This window comes from Salvelinus sp. IW2-2015, linkage group LG6.1 (assembly GCF_002910315.2).
Source record: "Salvelinus sp. IW2-2015 linkage group LG6.1, ASM291031v2, whole genome shotgun sequence".
NCBI lineage: Eukaryota > Metazoa > Chordata > Actinopteri > Salmoniformes > Salmonidae > Salvelinus > Salvelinus sp. IW2-2015.
The window spans coordinates 28,647,142-28,665,671 of NC_036845.1; the positions used below are offsets into that span (position 1 = coordinate 28,647,142).

General features: G+C 41.1%; 1 long non-coding RNA gene and 1 pseudogene across 1 annotated transcript; both read right to left on the reverse strand.

The window, feature by feature from the left end:
• Nucleotides 1-702: 702 nt before the first annotated feature.
• Nucleotides 703-10,027, reverse strand: LOC111964773 (sodium-dependent phosphate transport protein 2A-like; annotated as a pseudogene).
• Nucleotides 10,028-14,624: 4,597 nt separating this feature from the next.
• LOC139027837 (uncharacterized) lies at nt 14,625-15,482 on the reverse strand. Its single transcript, XR_011479991.1, has 2 exons — nt 15,004-15,482; nt 14,625-14,936 (listed from the first exon to the last, which is right to left on the reverse strand). It is a non-coding gene; the product is annotated as an uncharacterized lncRNA (long non-coding RNA).
• Nucleotides 15,483-18,530: the final 3,048 nt, after the last annotated feature.

An 18,530-nucleotide genomic window follows, 5' to 3' on the forward strand; every position in this document is an offset into this window, starting at 1 on the left:
TTAATTAGAGGCAGGTGTTTTGCGTTTTCCTCTAATTGAGAGTCATATTAAGGTAGGTTGTTCTCACTGTTTGTTGTGGGTGATTGTCGCTGTGTCTGTGTTTGTTGCACACACGGTACTGTCTCGTCTCGTTCATTCGTCGTTCCTGTTCATGTGTTCTTCGTTTCAGTGTAAGTTCGTAGTTTAGGTCTGTCTAGTTCGTTTTGTTATTTGTATATTTAGTCAAGTGTATTTCGTGTCTGTCTTCGTCTTACAATAAAGTCATTATGTATTCATCACCCCGCTGCGCCTTGGTCTACTCACTCACCGAAAGAGAGCCGTTACAGGGTCAGTGTTTATCTGATTGTATTTGCAAGTGTTTTGCCTGCTGTCTTTCTTTATAGCCATGCTATCTCAAAACCACAGGGTTTTTTAGTCTGGACCAGCATGTGAGCAATGAGATAAAATCAGAATGTATGACTCTGTATGAGTTAATTGATTGTGTTTGTATATATTTCAGGTATACAGTACTCAATGTTCTTTCTGTGAATAGATGCAACATTTCATAAACACCCCTCTCTATTCGTTATTATTCTGTCTATGATATTGATAATCAATCATTACAAGAAATCTTTGAAAATCTTGGTATTTAGCCCATATTTATTGTTACATCGTGCATGGAATGGAGTAGGTAGATGTGTTTCCTAGCCAGAAGTCCCTCACCTATACAGTAAGTGGTGTGAGGGCAGAGGGGAAAAGAGAGCTGCTCTGGACAATGAAGGTCATCCCTGCTCCCACGAACATGGCCAGGTAGCCCGTAGGCCAAATTGCACGGCAAGTCTACAGGGAGAAGGTTAGAACAAGATCGTGATTAGGTGTCTTTCTGTCTGTCTGTTCTTGTCTGTCTGAAAATCTTGCCAGTGGAGTTCATATTTAGTATCAAGATTTTGCAATCTATCTCCGCAGGCACCCAACCTGTGTTGATGACCTTCTAGATGACATTTGCCTCTTGACCTTGATCAGCTTGAACAGGAGTACCAAGCAGGAGCAGGGTCAGGGAGCAGGCCAGGAGGACCAGCCCCACCACCAGGTCTGACAGCTGCGCATTAGCAAACAGATGCCTTCCTGGTGGGAACCAGACACAATGTTCTCGCTAACAGTTATTATTCTGCAATGAAACTGAACTCTAAATACACCGAATCTAAAAGACAATCGAAATATCTGCAAAATAAATAACAATGAAAATAAAAACGTAAATATATTTGAGTTTTAGTGTAATGTCCCAAAAAATGTATTAAAAACCTTTTCTCATATAGGGGGTGCTGTTTTCAACGTTAGCATTTATCGTCTCCCAAATAAACTTGCCTCATACTCAATTCTTGTCGTACAATATGCATTATTATTATTACTATTGAATAGAAAACATATCTAGTTTCTAAAACCGTTTGAATTATGTCTGTGGGTGAAACAGAACTCTTCTACAGCGAAACTCATGACAGGACATGCGAAGCTGAAAAAATAGTCTGCTGATCTCGGATCAGTTTTAAGCTCTGTGTATGCCCTATGGATCGAAATGAACTGCACCCGCCTTCCCTCGGATTGTCAGTAACCAAGAAAGTGGAATGGTGTCTCTAGGTGTTCTCAGAGTTTAAAAGGGAAGGAGCTGAGATGACCCATCTTTTTGACGCTCGCGCAGGGCGCAGAGGGGGACATCAGAATCGCATGCTCAAAAGCTCTCGTTATTGATCAAAGTTCTATTCCGTCTGTCATTTAGTCGATATACGGTGTTAGAAACATATAACGAAGTTATTTGACACCGATTTATATCAGTTTATGCGAGTATATTGCTATTTTTCTGAATTTCCTTATGTATTGCGTTTGACGATTTGGGGCAGATTGTGGTGCCGAGTAGCTATCGTTAGCTGCTAGTTCTGAGGTTGAGGAGGTCGTTTTACAAACAAAGCAACAATACTTTTGGACAAAGACACACTTGCCCAAGATACTGATGGAAGCTCGTCCAAAAGTAAGAGTTATTTATGATTTTATTACGTATTTATGTGGAAAAATTTAAACGCAGTTGTCGGCCATTTTTTGCGGCACTAGTCTGGCTGTAACTCACAATGTAGTCTTTAACTTAATTTTAAAAATCTACGATGCGTCGTTGATTAATAACCAAGCAGTCTTTCATTAGCTGTCCAATGCTGTAATTTTTTTAGTCAATCAATCGATAAATAATCGTACATCCTTACGGTATGCCTTTCAAATGGCGCCGGCCCAATGCCAGCCAGTTATTGGACAGATTAACATAGCATAACCAAGATTTGTGATGCTAAATATGCAACATTTTCGAACAAAACTCTATATGCATTGTGTAATATGATGTATAACAGACTGTGTCTCGAGAATCTGGAGTTAGTGAAAAAAGTTAAATATATTTGTGCATAACGTTATCGCCCTTTGCCTTAGAATGTTCATGCTGATTTCATGCTGGGGTGATGTTAGCTCATGTGGTAGCAATATAACGATATTGTGTTTTTCGCTGTAAAACACCTTAGAAATCTGACGAAATATTGTCTGGATTCACAAGATCTGTATGTCTTCGATTAGCTGATGGCTGAGTATTTTGTGTTATGTTTATCTTGAATGTTTATAAGATGAGTAGTTTTTGGTAACTCCTGACGATCGGTCTCTGTAATTATTCTGGCTGCCTCCAACGCTATTTCAGATGTGCAGCTGCAATGAACATGTGATTATTACCTTCTAAAAGTATAATATGCAAATTTTTCTACAAAGAAAATATCCTAGACCCATAAATATGTATCAGACTGTCATCATTATGAAAGTTGGTTTCTTGGGTTAGGACTATATATATATCTTATATTTATCGAATTAAGTATAGCTACTGATGCAAGGAAAAAAAAATGGTGGAGCAAAAAAGACTTGTGTCTTTTGCTATGCGTGGTATAGCTAATAATTTACATACATTGTGTCTTCCGCTGTAAAACATTTCAAAAAATTCAGAAATGATGGCTGATTCACAAGATCTGTACTTCTTTCATGCTGGTGTCTTGGACTTGTCGATTAATTGATATTTAGATGCCCTGGATTGTACTTTACTTGTGCACGCTATGCTAGCCTATGCAGTCAGCTTTTTGACCTGTGGCGGGGTGCTCCCGGCTCCGGATGAGCACCGAACTAAAAGTGAACATTAGGTATAGGTTCCGTCAACGGACAGTTTAAATCAGTGTCACAATCCACAATTTTAAGAGAAAACACAAATGTCGCGGGACATATAAGGTCTATATCGGCTGAAAATTACAATTCTGTGTTAAATATAAGACTGCATATAATATTAACAGCTAATTACCGTGAAAAAATGCACAGCTAGTTGGTTTGAGGAGAGCTCCTAAACAACAAAACACTTTTTGTCACTGCCGATAATGTTTGATTAAATTCACCTCTGAAGTGAAAATGGCTACCTTACAATCTGGAATCACTTGCTCTGTTTATTATCCAAACGGGTCCGCAGAGATAACATGAAGTGTCGTATTTGCTTAGATAAAATCTTTTTCAATCTTAAAGTGTCCATAATAAGCGCACAATCGATTTTGTATTTAAACTCGTTTCAGATTTGCAGAGAAAGGAATCTGGTGAAATTAACCCTAAACGTCTTTCAACGCAGTCAAAAATCATGTTTGTAATTTATTCCGCAGAGACCCTGAGAAACATAACCAGACTTCACTATATCATTAGGGGTGTAGTATATTCTATACGACACCACATTTGGTCAGAGAGCGACTCCTTCATGGCACGCTGATGACGCGGGCGGTCTTCACTTGATCGATTCTAACTTTGTCAAATAAGCACCAATCGGGGTCAAACAAAGCTAGCTAGATAGCCAAAGAGCTGGGCTTTACGGGCGTATCTGGAAAGCCTGTATCTGTTGCAAAATGTAGCTGCTAATCTTTTGCGACAGCATGCCTTTTCCTTTTGGACAAAAAATATACGAATTTAAGAGTTATTGAAGTTATGAAAACTGGTTGTTTAGCAAATGTTGAACTTGTAATATGGCTACTAATACTGGAAAAGCTAAATCAAAGTCCAAGTATACAGATTTGACGATATTCTTGCAGAAAACTGTAATCTGAATGCACGATTTGCCCAAATGTACCTGGGTGACTTCACACTAAATGTTATATAGTTTGCTCATACTTCAAGTTATCCCTCTGAAACTTTGCACATACACTGCTGCCATCTTGTGGACACCATTGGAATTACAACCAGTGATGGCTAGAAGTGGGACCTTTCTGTTGCATTTCAAAGATGGTGGTAGAAAAAAGTTTTTTTTTACGTTGTATTTTCTTCTACCAGATCTATTGTGTTATATTCTCCTACATTCAATTCACATTTCCACAATCTTCAAAGTGTTTCCTTTCAAATGGTACCATTGTTGAGACCATGACGTGGTTAGACAGATGGTTTGGGGGTGACAATGATGACAGCGATGACAATGGGGAGGCGACAGTGTTGAGACAGTGATGGTGTTGACAGAGGTCAGTACCGTAACTAGATTGGTGTGGCACCAGTGCTTCACCAGGCTCCTGTTCCTCATGCTCTCATCTCCCATGGYGATGCCGGTGATCACATGCTATCCAACTGACGGAGAGAGGGGAGAGAATGGATGTTTATGACAGGTATTCATTAGGTATTTGTATTGACTGTTTTAATGCTTAATACCGGTATGATGAGTTTGGCTTAGGGGCAACCTCTCCACTCTGTATGTTGAAGCTGGTGACCACGATGTGGGCCAAGTGGGTCATCAGCCCTGTAGCCACCTCCATCGGCAGCAGCACCAGCACAGACAGCCAGTTGAAACAGTAGTGTATGGTAGCCCCAGCAAACACCCTGAACACAGAGACATAGCCTAGTTATTTGTTGTATGTTTGATCTCTTTTAATCCATCTAGTCCCTTGTTATGGGTACTTGTACTGATTCCTTTTGATGAGCTACCCTTTTAGTTCATTTTAATGTTGGAATGTGTAATCTATCCTTATACTGTATATTCCTTGTTATGCATTGTACTTATGTGACTGAGTTATGTGTGTAATGAAAGTGTTCATTTCGCCCTAAATAGACAATAAAGTGTTTTAAACTTTGAGCTCTGAGCATAAAGGTAATTGTCATGTGTAGTGCTTAATGTGGAAAGGTTAGTGATATGGGTTCAATGACTTGAGAAAATGTCATTGCTGCTGTTTATAGGCTTATATATGATTAGATGATGTTATACATTAAGTATGACAGCATATAGACTAAATAGCAGAGTAGTATTCCTCTCCGCTTCTCCTTCCTCTCCACTCTCCTCCGCTATCCCCTCCTTCCCTCCATCCCCTCTCCTCTGCTCTCCCCTTCCCTCGTACAGTTTGAACTCATTCCTCTCCCCCGCCTGCATCATGGCTACAATGGTGTTGGTGACTGACATCCTGATGTTGGACCTCATGATGATAGGAACAGTAGACCTCACCTCCAGCACTGTGAGAAAGGAAACACATGCTTGCTCACACACACACACACACACACACACACACACACACAAACTATAATGACTTACTGCTCAAAGTTCCATGATTATGGTAATTCATGGGCTTCAATATTATCAAACCTGACATTATTCAGTGGTTTCATACTTTTAATGCAGAAAAATTGATGGCAATTTGCAAGTGAGTGGAGGCATCTCAGGTTTTTAACTGAAGAGCTGGTTTTATTGTTGCTGGGCCCTCCCAAGATAATGACAAACTGATTCATATGTAGATGACCCTTTGAACATTTAGGCACACCACACACACACACACTCTCACACACACACACATACATACACACTCACAGCTCCCACAGACTGCTTGCTAAAGTTCCCTCTGTGCAACCTCTGTGACTTCTAGGAAGATTTTAACCAAGTTAACCCCAACATTTTAAAAAAAAATCACCAATCATTGTAAACTCCTAGTTATTATGTTGGTTTTCTATTTATTTAATATGATTAGTGATTCATTTTAAGGTTAAAAAAAACCTGTCCCTCATTTTAAGGTCAACTCTGTTACATGAACTGAACTCTCGTATGAGGGTGTAGGTGAATGGAAAAATGCGGAGTCAGGCGCAGGACACAGATATGAGTGAATGTCTGAARGTTTACTCAAAATTAAGATAATGTTCCGACAAGGAAACAATACAAAAATAATCCAGAGCACAAGAACACGAACCCACATGACAAACAATAACGCACAAAACAGAGAGGGAAGCCAGAGGGTTAAATAAGGAACATAATTAATGGCATGGAAACAAGGTGTGTATGATCAAGACAAAACAAAACGAAAATGAAACATGGATCGGTGGTGACTAGAAAGCCGGTGACGTCGACCGCCAAACACCGCCCGAACAAGGAGAGGGACTAACTTCGGCCGAAGTCGTGACATCTCGTTTAAATATCGTGAAAATATTCCTTCAAAAAATATTCTAAAGAAACATTGAACATATTGTAGACAAATTATAGTGTAAAAGCAGGTGAGCTGGTTCTACTCATTTTGTCAATTTCTGGTGTTATTTTGGTGGAACACTGAGCGGGTTGAGCATAACACGTCAACCCTGTTACCAATAGATATACAGGCTGGAAATGTTTGCAAAGTACACATTTTTGTGAAGCTTACATTCAATTTCCMCTCCCTGTGGCACACATCAAGCTGACATTCCCCCTCTCACAAGTGGATTCACGATTTAAGAGGAAATCGTCAACCCTGTTAAGGTCAACCTTGTTACTTTACTTGGCACTTAGGCCTACTATTGTCATTTTTTTATTTAACCTATTGAGATGGGAAATCATGCTTGAGATGTTGAACATGTGCTCTTCATGACCGAGTGTTACAATTTGGCGAAACAAACGTTTTTTTCTACCAAGTTACACTACTCAAAAGGCACCCAATTGGTAGAATGACCCAGTAATTGCCCATAATTCCCCTCTCGTGTCCTCTTTGAGATTGGCTGCTGAGACAGAGACAGTCCTGGCATACTGATATGCCATGCCCACTGGTCACATACACACAGTGAATGAGAGGTGTCTGTGGATAACCCCTATTAGCAGCAGACAGTTCATACGCCTGAGACTCCCTGTTATAAAGGGGTGTTGGAGGGCAAGTAGGAGTCACCCTTTCCTCTGCTCTAAAAAAAAACATCCCAGTGCCCCAGGGCAGTGATTGGGGACATTGCCCTGTGTAGGGTGCCGTCTTTCAGATGGGATGTTAAACAGGTGTCCTGACTCTCTGTGGTCACTAAAGATTTTAAAATATGTGTTATTATTTATTTAACCTTTATTTAAATAGGCAAGAACAAATTCGTATTTACAATGATGGCCTACCCCAAGGCACTTATCGTAAGAATAGGGATGTTAACCCTGGTGTCCAGGCTAAATTCCCAATCTGGCCCTCATACCATCACGGTCACCTAATTATCCCCAGCTTACAATTGGCTCATTCATCCCCCGTCCTCTCCCCTGTAACTATTCCCCAGGTGATTGCTGTAAATGCGAATGTGAACTCAGTCAACCTGGTAAAATAAATAAAATAATAATAACTAATCACTGACAATGAGAGAGGAGAATAGGTCAACCACTTTGTTTCAAATTCAAAAGCATATTGTTGTCGCTTGTCCCTTTTGATGCTATTCAGTCAAWTGTTCAGRTTTACAAGCCATGTTTTCACTCTCATTCAGACACCGAGAAGAAGAGAACCCCTCACACACACAATGATAGAGGTGGATGTGGAGGAGCTCTGGACTGGTACTGTGACCAGTGTCTGCACCACCAGCCCGGCTAATGGGTTAGGCAGCACCACATTGTCCTTGAAGATGTCCCCCGCTATCTTACCTTCAGTAACACACATACAGGACATATTACCCCAGGTCAATAGACAGTTYCCACCTAGTTCAGAGTACTTACAGCATTTGACTTACGGTACCCTATCCAAAAAGTCATGAATCAGTTTGTCATTACCTTGGGAATATCAGGGAATATCAGGTTCTATCTGTGCAAAGCATAGTTAKGAGATATTGAGCATCAACGTTTTCACATCCCAGATCTCAGAACTGTTTTGTAGTGAATTCATATTTCATAACCAATCGTCTTAAAAGGTACCTAAAGTGAAGAGTATTAAAATCCTGAGACATTTGTATGTCCGTTTTCTTTTAGAGGGGGTGCAATCACAGATACAGTTGACCCTTATGGCTCTGAAATGTCAATCTGGGTTCAACCATAAGGTACTATCTGACACTTCTGAATTATACATTTTTAAGAAAACCTTAGCTTTTTCAATACTGGTCCTCATTATAAAGTCCGGGTAGATAACTTCACCATTCCCTTTTTGCATAAAAATATCTACAACACAAGATTCCGACTTAACTAACTGAATTTGTTAAATGAAAATTGTTTTGATTAAATGTACACATTTATTGTGGTGTTGAAATTGTAGTTTTGATATTGTAAACTGTAGTTTGTATTTATTTTTTATTGGAATGTTCGTAGATAGACAGAACACATCAGACAAACTACTGTTACCACTGAAGAATGATGTGACAACATCATTTAGTTTAAGATTTCTGACAGTGTTTGTTTTTCTTGCATGTCATTATTGCTGGCTAGACTAGCCTACACCATACTTGGAAGGAAATGGCAAAGATGTGTTCTGATTGGTCCATCTGTATTTGTTCAGGCTTGTCATTGGATTGCAGATTAAAATGGGTTTATGCCAGCTTTTCCCAAATTCGGTCCTAGGGACTCCAAGGGGTGCACGTTTCAGTTTTTGCCCAAACACTACACAGCTGACTGAAATTATCAAAGCTTGATGATTCGTTTATTATTTTAATCAGCTGTGTAGTGGTAGGGCAAAAAGCTAAATGTGCACCCCTTGGTCCCTAGGACCGAGTTGGGKAAACGCTGGTTTATGCCGATTGAGCTTTGAAAAAAATATCACTTCAAATGCACTTTAAAATCTAACTTCGCAGACATATGAAGAATCATGTAAAGATCAATTACAGTATATGTAACTAACTTATTTTTGACAAATTTCAGATAGAACCTTATAGCCCTAAGGTCTCGTTGTTCTAATAGTATATATCAGTTTAGTTATGTCTAGTTTATACTATGTTTATATTATGTGTAGTATTATACAACAGCATTAGTCATAGTCATATACTGTAGTCAACAGGTTTCAACAGGTTTCGCACTGGTTTCCTCCTCATAGTTATCAAAATGGGCGAGTCAGTTTATCTGACTAGACACGTCCAGAGAGGACAGACAGTGTAACCCATCCACTAGTTATGGTGGGACAGAGAATCAGTCATTACCTAATTAATAACTCATTAATAACCCCCTGTAGGGACAGCTGAGTGTAATCTACTCACCGCCAGCCAGCTGGAACACTGAACTCAGTGTGTCTAAAGAACAGACGAGGAGGAGGAGGAGGAGGAGAGGGATCTTGGAGAAGTTGATGAAGAGTTCTCTCATTCTGCTAGGAATAAGCTCTATGTCCGGTTCTATAGTGGTGGCTGATCAAAACAAGCAGAGAGTAACACTACAGAGTCAGAGAACGAAAGAAAAAGAAAGAAAAAGATTGAAAGAACACATTATTACAATTATTACAAAATTTGACGTAGTTAATAAACTATTTCATTTTCACCAGTTAAGGAACTATGTAGGGCATCAGAAGGCTCTCCCCCACATTCAATCTACTACATGTTCCCTTGTATGAGAGTACTACATGTTCTCTTGTAGGACCTAAATATAGTATCATCGCATGCAGGGGGAAAATGTATCATATAATTCTGTACCTTCCTCTTTGGGGGGGCTCTTCCCCTCCCTGGGTTTGGGGGAGGAGGTAGGAGAGGGAGTGTTGTCCTTCTGGTGCCCCTCGCTGCYGCTGTTGAGGTCCAGAGCGGGCCAAACGAATGACTACCTGTCCTCCTTCCGGAGGTATTTGGGATGCAGGGAGGGGGGAGTGTCATGGGTCATAAAGAACCGAAATGGTCCACACGCTATAATACCATTTGAGTTCTACGTTAATTGCGAGGTGCATATGCCAATTTTACTCTCTAGCTTCAAGATAAAAAAAATGAACACCAACTTTAATTCCAGACATTAAACTGCAGTACAGGCCACCTATCAGACAGTCATGAAACATGGACAAACACTGGCCTTACATAACTCTATCTGCTTTCACTGTGTGCATCCTTTCACCAGCTAGCAAGAGAGACAGACGCGATGGCGGCCAATTAAATGTGAACAAAGGCAGGCTGTATTTTATTAATTGACAGCTGTCCTTGATGTAAGGGGTCAAAAGTCCTCTGCTCCCTGGCAGCCCTGGAGATACACTTGTTTTGTAGACATCATACCTGTCAGTCAGATGAAGATAACATCAATGTCCTCAGAAATATCACTGTCCTCAGTTTCCCCCTCTAAACTCCATTAGGAAAAAAGTTCCTGTACTAATGGTTGTCAAACAGTCAGTCGCCTTTCTTCAAAKGTGTCTCGTTCTCTCTGTAGGTGAATGCTTTTTTCATGTCTAAGCTGATGCTTTAGAGGGTTTTCAGACTGGGGACACCTGCGAAGGCCACTAATGCATTCTTAAAAGCCTAGTAATTGTTTGTGTGTGATGCAGTGATGGTAGCGCTCTGATGTTCTGTGTCGTCTTTCTGGTTGGAATGTGCAAAATCGAGCTGTTATCTGAGTGTGGTAATTTGTACCAACAGAGCTGAAAGTAAGAGTAGGCTAATACTGYATATAGATCTACAGATATAACTGAGTGTAACTCTGAAATACTTCATGTGTTTATGTGTGTTGTGTGTCTGTGTTCCGGTTGATGTCTTTTCAGAGAGATCGGTCAAAATTGTATGATGGGTTGATTGCTTATCAGGTGGGATAATTCCCGTGTCCAGTCATTACAGAGATATTTCGGAATATGAACGAATCCGGGTGTGATGTCCTTTTTTTTTCTAGAAGAGTGCAAAGCAATGTTTATTTAGGTTGGGGGTGAGTTTCAGTTTTCCCATGGATAAAAAGACAGTCTTCTTWGGTTTCACTGAGAACATGTATGCAAGCCTCCTGTGTGTAAAGACACACAGATTTGATCTCTTCGATATTACTCTAAAGACCCGTGCAAACACCTAAGTCTTGTTTTCGACTTATTTATACTGCACATAGCATATTCTTGGGTTGCACCTTGACATCCCTGATCTACGTGACTCAATAAATGTATGCTGGAACATTGGATTGCCAGCATTTGTATCTAGCGTCTTAATAATTACCTTAATTAACYGTGCAAGATRGACACGTGTTCATTATAGTCATACTGAGTCGTTGATGCAGTGATTCGCTATGTTGCTAGATCCTCCAGAGGCTCACAGGGCCTGTTGCATTTTTTTTCACATGAKAATGGAGTCAGATTGATGAATTGAGTTTTTCATTATTTAACACAATTCTTCCTGAACTGTATGTGTACCTCTATGATAAATATATATATAGGTTTTCTTGAAGCACAGAAAAAGCCCTTGAGCCAAATATTAATCATCAGTCATTAAAGCAACTGTCACCAACTTCATGTTGGATGACATGTTAATGTAGCCTTGTTTATTAATGGATACATTGCGTCATCATTTCAAAGCTGTGCCAAGCATGTCATGTAGGATGAAKGTTAGATAGCTTCAAAATGCAGGGGTTACATGCATGGTCAGTAATCTGATGACCATTGTCCTCAGTATATAGACTTACTTTAGGGTTTATCATCATATGATACTATCATATCACCACATCAATCTTACCTTATTTTGTCCCTTATCTTTACTGTTCCTTTGATGAAGTGTGTACAAAGAAGATACACTATATAAGGAAAACTTGATACCAGACATATTATTTAACAACTGACTGAGTTTAAAGTTTGAAAAGGGACACCACATTTCTTATTGATTAACAGCTCACGTCATTTGGGCTCACACGTTGTTAACCAAGAACAACAGTTGAGAACATTAATATCACATAAACGTAAACACATAAACACATGAACTGACATATCCAGGAGAGTAGTTTCCATTAAATTGACCCATCTAAGTTTCTATCATGGTTAGGCTGAGGTGTGTGTTCAAAAGGTCATCATTTAATTTAGCCTCTCTGAGTGTAGAGCAGAAACTGTGTGAGATGAAGGTGTTTGTATTTGATTAATAACTCATTTTGTTTGCTTCTTAAAAGCAGCAGGGGAAATATGACATCTAGTGGTTAGAAACCTGGAATAGTACAGTATTCTCCAGTACTGCCTGTCCTCAGTGTAATTCAAGGTGATGTTTTCTCCACATGATGAATACAGGAGGCACAATGCCCATCATGTATTTCTCACAAACAGTATTGTTGACCAGAGAAGACTGTGCTTTAATCAGAAATGGAATAGGTAGGCCTACTGAAGATGCTCTGAACACACAGTGGCACACACAAACAGAGAATGAGTGAGTGAGTGAGTGAGTGAGTGAGTGAGTGAGTGAGTGAGTGAGTGAGTGAGTGAGTGAGCGAACACTCAGGACTTTCCGTAAATCTCCTTGGGTAAAAGCCTTGAGACAGAGAGTAGTCGAAAGTTAATTATTGCTCTTTGCACAGGACTTTCGTATCAGCAGTATCTTCACCCAGATCTGTTGAACCCAGACAAATAATGCCTGACAAACAAGAGAGCAACTGACTTCAGTGTTCGCATTCCTCCTCAGGGATGGACCACCTGAGAAAGACCACCTGGTAAGGACCACCTGGGAATATGCTGGAATAGATACAGTATTTGTAATTCYTCAGCTGGTGTTGAAAAGAGATTAACATGGAGGTAATAGCAGGTGAGAGACCAATCCTGGATTTTAGCACSACACACCTGCACGCACACACGCAGGCACGCGCGCACGCGCACACATACACGCACTGAGAGCAGTGTCTAGCAAAGGTCCAGGATCCTCTGGTAAACCTCAGGTAATGATGCTAATTCAGGCCAGCTGTGCCAGCACCAGGGCATTGTCTMTGTTGCCACTACTGCTGCCAGTGCTGCCCAGCATGGCACAGGGAGAAACAACACAGAGTACCAGAAACACTGGGCCAGCCTTAATGCATGCCAGMAAAAATACTGTTGCCTTGAAACATGACAGTGTAACACTAAAAACAAAACCAAGCTAACAGTGAAATATGCTGTACCAGGCCTTCCGAATGGCGCAGCGGTCTAAGGCACTGCACCACAGTGCTGAGGTGTCACTACAGACCTGGGTTCGATCCCAGGCGGTGTCACAACTGGCTGTTACAACTGGCCGTGCACAATWGGCCCTGCGTCATCTGGGTTAGGGGAGGGTTTGGCTGCGGTGCTTTACTTGGCTCATCGCGCTGAAGCAACTCCTTGTGGTGGGCTGAGTGCCTGAAGGCTGACTTTGGTTGTCAGTTGAACGGTGTTTCCTCCGACACATTGGTGGAGCTGGCTTCCGGGTTAGGTGGGTAGGTGTTAAGAAGCGTGGTTTGGCAGGTTAGGACTCAGGACTCGACCTTTTCCTCTCCTGAGCCCATTGTGGAGTTGCAGCAATGAGACAAGATTGCAACTGATATCACGATATTGGGGAGAAAAAGGTGGTAAAATACAACAACAACAAAAAATATATATATATATATGCTGTACCACACACACATTGATGAATTACACTGTCCCCTTTTGAACTTTCCTTCCCTCCTCATAAACCATGATGTTGACTACCACATATTCTCCCTCAGAAATGTCCATGTCCCAGTTCCTATATATTCTCAGCATTTTGACAAATTCTAAGGGAAAATGTAGAGATGGGTCCACTCAACAGCACTGCTTTATTGTGAAGAATGCACATTCAGTTTGGTATGTACAGATAACTCACAGTACAATGATACAGCCTGTCTCTTATACACATCTAGATGTGTATAAGAGACAGGCTTGACTTTGTCCAGGTCCGGCCCACCGGGAAGGGATTTCTGTGATGAAAGCTGTGAGGAGAAATTTGGAACGGAGAGATTAGGCTAGAGATGAGTCACAGGAGGAAGTACAGAATGATGAAGAAGTGAATAGAGGTAATGTAAGGCAGAGCGAGGTGGCTGCTCACCCTCTTGGCTGTCTCTTATACACATCTAGATGTGTATAAGAGACAGGTTTGGTACTCGTGCTCTATCACTCCCTGTGGCGGGCTGGGTGCCTGAAGGCTGACTTTGGTTGTCAGTTGAACGGTGTGGCTTCCGGGCTAAGCAGGTGGGTGTTAAGAAGCGCGGTTTGGCAGGTCATGTTTTGTAGGACTCATGACTCGACCTTTTCCTCTCCTGAGCCCGTTGTGGAGTTGCAGCAATGAGACAAGATTGCAACTGATATCACGATATTGGGGAGAAAAAGATGGTAAAATACAACAACAACAAAATATATATATATATGCTGTACCACACACACATTGATGAATTACACTTTCCCCTTTTGAATGTTCCTTCCCTCATAAACCATGATGTTGACTACCACATATTCTCCCTCAGAAATGTCCATGTCCCAGTTCCTATATATTCTCAGCATTTTGACAAATTCTAAGGGAAAATGTAGAGATGGGTCCACTCAACAGCACTGCTTTATTGTGAAGAATGCACATTCAGTTTGGTATGTACAGATAACTCACAGTACAATGATACAGCTTCATCACATGGGCCCATTTTTCTTGTGTTCTTCTTGTTGTCATTGTGTGTGTGTGTGTGTGTGTGTAGGCAGATCGCTCCAGATTGACTTCAAAATTGACTTCAAAATTAAGCACTATTACTAACAAGTAGGCTTGGGTTTTGCTACGGCGGTGCGGACATAATCCCATGAGACATAATGGACATAATCCCATGAGACATAATGGACATAATCCCATGACTCTGAATCCGAATGCCACATGTTATCTCCAAGTGGTAGAAACACATTTTACATGTTTTGTTTTAACCCTATCCCAAACCCTAACCCTTAACTTAACCATTCAGAATTAATGTCTAACCTTAATATTTTAACCCTATCCAAAACGTTAACACTTATCTTCAATTTGATGTTTGGAGAAACTGAACGATTCTGAACAGGAGTCAACAACTGGTGTCAAAAACACTTCGAGATTTGACGTTTGGCGCAACGTCTAAACGTTACGCTTGGAGAAACGTGGATAAACGTCAGAATCTGAAGTCAAATTGGTCAAATCGTGAGATCTTGTTGGTGTGTGCGTGTGTGTTTCTCTCTAACTGATCACATGCCTTTCCACCAACTCAGTTTATCAATTCAGTGTTTGCATTTAAACAAACGTATAAGTGTGTGTAGGTATGTGACTGTGTGTGTGTGTGTGTGTATGTGAGTCTATGTGTGTGTACAGTATGTGTTCATGTTTAATGAGCAGATGGCCTTATTTCCCTTAGGGACCCTAGTCGTCATCACTTCAGCTCCCCATATATGTGTGTGGTGTGTGGTGTGTGTGTGTGTGTGTGTGTGTGTGTGTGTGTGTGTGTGTGTGTGTGTGTGTGTGTGTGTGGTGTGTTGTTCCATGATTTTGTGTGAGGGTAATAAACACATCTAAGCTTCCTATTCGGATGTGTCACCTTGGCTGTCGTTGAGTCAGTCATGTGGACTAATCGATGGGAAGTGTTTTCTCTGAGCCACAGGGTGTTCCACTGGGGCAACTCACACATGAGACACTCCAGTCTACAGACCCTTATTCTACAGGCCCTGTTTATAATAGCACTTCTATAAAACCCACAGGGAACAAATTATTCCCTAATAGGAGAGGAGAGGAGGATCCAGTCAGCCAGCCTCAAATCAACCACATCTATGTCATTTCCCTCAGAAGGACTGACAGACTACCACAAACACTCGAGTCCTGATGAGGGAGAGATTGCATGTACTGTACATACAATATGATGTATGCTGTTAATATACATTGTCCTCTTTTGGGGACATTTATATTCAGGTCTATTAAACAACCTAGAGTCGATGTCTAATTAGCATAATACAAAAATTCCCATAAAGTTGAAGCTAGACGCATTGGATGCGTCCAATCCACCGCATCCGCCGATGTCGCACTTTTGAGGTGAAATGGACAGAGCTAGAGCGGTGTTTGTCAGACCACGGCACATCCCGAAAATCGATTATCTCATAAAATCGTCTGTAGCGCCCGAATGGTTTGGCTTTTATGACCCCTCTAAGGAATGTTGAGACTCTCACGAACACGATGGTGTTCACCGTTTTGCTCTACGACCCTGGGACTCGTCTGAAGTAGGTACAGACGATTTGCCATTTTATGTCTGTAGCGTCCGAACAGTTTGGGCTACACATAATATGCCCTCTGTGGAAAAGGTGTGACTCTCTCGAACATACATGTGGTTTCTCTTGGACGCCCACAGGCCTCACAAGACTCGTCTGAAGGTTCCCGGGTACCAGTTGAAAAAAAGGAATGGAAGTACTGTATATATGGAGACTGTTTAGTGCCAAAAATAAGGGTTAAATACATAGAAAAAAAGAGAAACATTCCTCATCTTTCTTATATCTCTCAGATATAGGACAGACATTTAGAACAAGTTCCTTTAGAAGTTTTTAGGGGATTATCTTTGTTCCATGTAGTGAATATTTTATTCCAATTGGCATTGTATTGGGCTAATAACAGTAGGGACAAATCTCATGTTTTCATAAAATAATTTTGTATTTATCGTTTTTTATACTTCAATGGGCCAATAACGACTTGTTCCACCCTAAACAAGCAATCAATCCAAATAAATAAGGGCAAAGGAAGTAATGGCTTCTCCCTTGGTCCCAGTGGTCGCCACCAGCTGACTTTGACGATCAACTGCAAACTATGAACTAATGAGCTACTCTCTCTAGTCCTCCTCAGAATGACAAGAAGTGTGATCATTTGTGTACCAGCGTGGCAACCTTCAACCCCAAGCTTTGTCATAACTGTGGAGCCTCAGTAAAACAGCCCAACCATGGACAGAAAATCATGAAGTGAGCCATCCTGTAGCAATCTTAGCTATGGTGACGAAACAGCAGTACAAGCACAAACCATCCAGGATTTGAACATACCATCCCAAATCCCCAGTTTCCCGAAGAACCATGCCTCTGTCTGTGAACGTAGAATTGCCACCGATTCTCTTTGTTGTTTTGTCTATGCCCCAACCCACCACCTCCCCCAAAGGAACAGAGAAAGAAAGCAGGTCCAAATCCACCGATGAGATCGCAGCACCCACCAAGAGGTGAGCAGCCACCTGCGCTCGGCCTACATTACCTCTATTCACTCTTCATCGATTCTGTACTTCCTCCGTGAACTCATCTTCTAGCCTAATCTCTCCGTTCCAAATTTCTTCCCTTCACAGCTGCCATTCACCAGAAATCCCCTATCCCGTAGGCCGGACCTGGACCAAAGTTCAAGTGTGTGTTTGGGCGTGTGCATGTGTGCGTGCTTTGGACCCGCTTATTTTCCACTAACGGATTTCAGAATGAACTAGTAGCAATACACAGTTCATTTTGTGTGTGTAAATGCTTTTCACTTCGATGATCACAAACTGTGGTTTGCACATTTCCAGGAGGGCCCAGAAGGTTCTAGACGCCCTCGTCCTCCACCAGAGGAGCTAAAGATGACGACTAGGTCCCTAAGGAAATTAAGGCCCATCTGCTATAACATGAACACATACTGTACACAACATAGGAACTCACAAACACACACTTAACGTTTGTTTAAACTGCAAAACACTGAATTGATAAACTGAGTTGGTGGAAAGGCATGTGATCAGGTTAAGAGAAACACACACGCACACCACCAACAAGATCTCACGATTGACAATTTGACTGTCAGATGCTGACACGATTTATCCACGTTTTCTCAACAAGCGTAACGTTTAGACGTTGCGCGCAACCGGTCCAAATCTCGAAGTTGTTTTGACACCATTATGTTTGGACTTCGCTGTTCAGAATCGTTGCCAGTTCTCCAAAACATCAGAAATTGAAAGATAAGTGTTAACGTTTTGATAAAGGTTTAATATTAAGTTACCATTCTTCTGGACATGGTAGTAAGGTTTAGGGTTTGGGATAGGGTCATGATAGGGATTATGTCCATTATGTTATCTCATGGATTATGTCGCCGCACCGCCGTAGCAACCCAAGCCTACTTGTAGTTTAATAGTTGCTTAATTTTGAATTATTCCAATTTTGAAAGTCAATTCTAGGAGCGATCTCTGCGCCTACACAACACCACACAGCCAACCACACAATCGACGACAAAAAGAACACAAGGAAAAATGGGCCATGTGAATGAAGCTGTTTATATTGTACTGTGAGTTATCTGTACATAGCCAAAACTTGATGTAGCGATTCTCTTCAATTAAAAAGCAGTGGCTGTTGATCGGAAACCCATCTCTACATTTTCCCTGAATTTGATTTGCAAAATGTGGGAATATATAGGAACTAAACGATGGACATTCTAGGGGAATATGTAGAGTC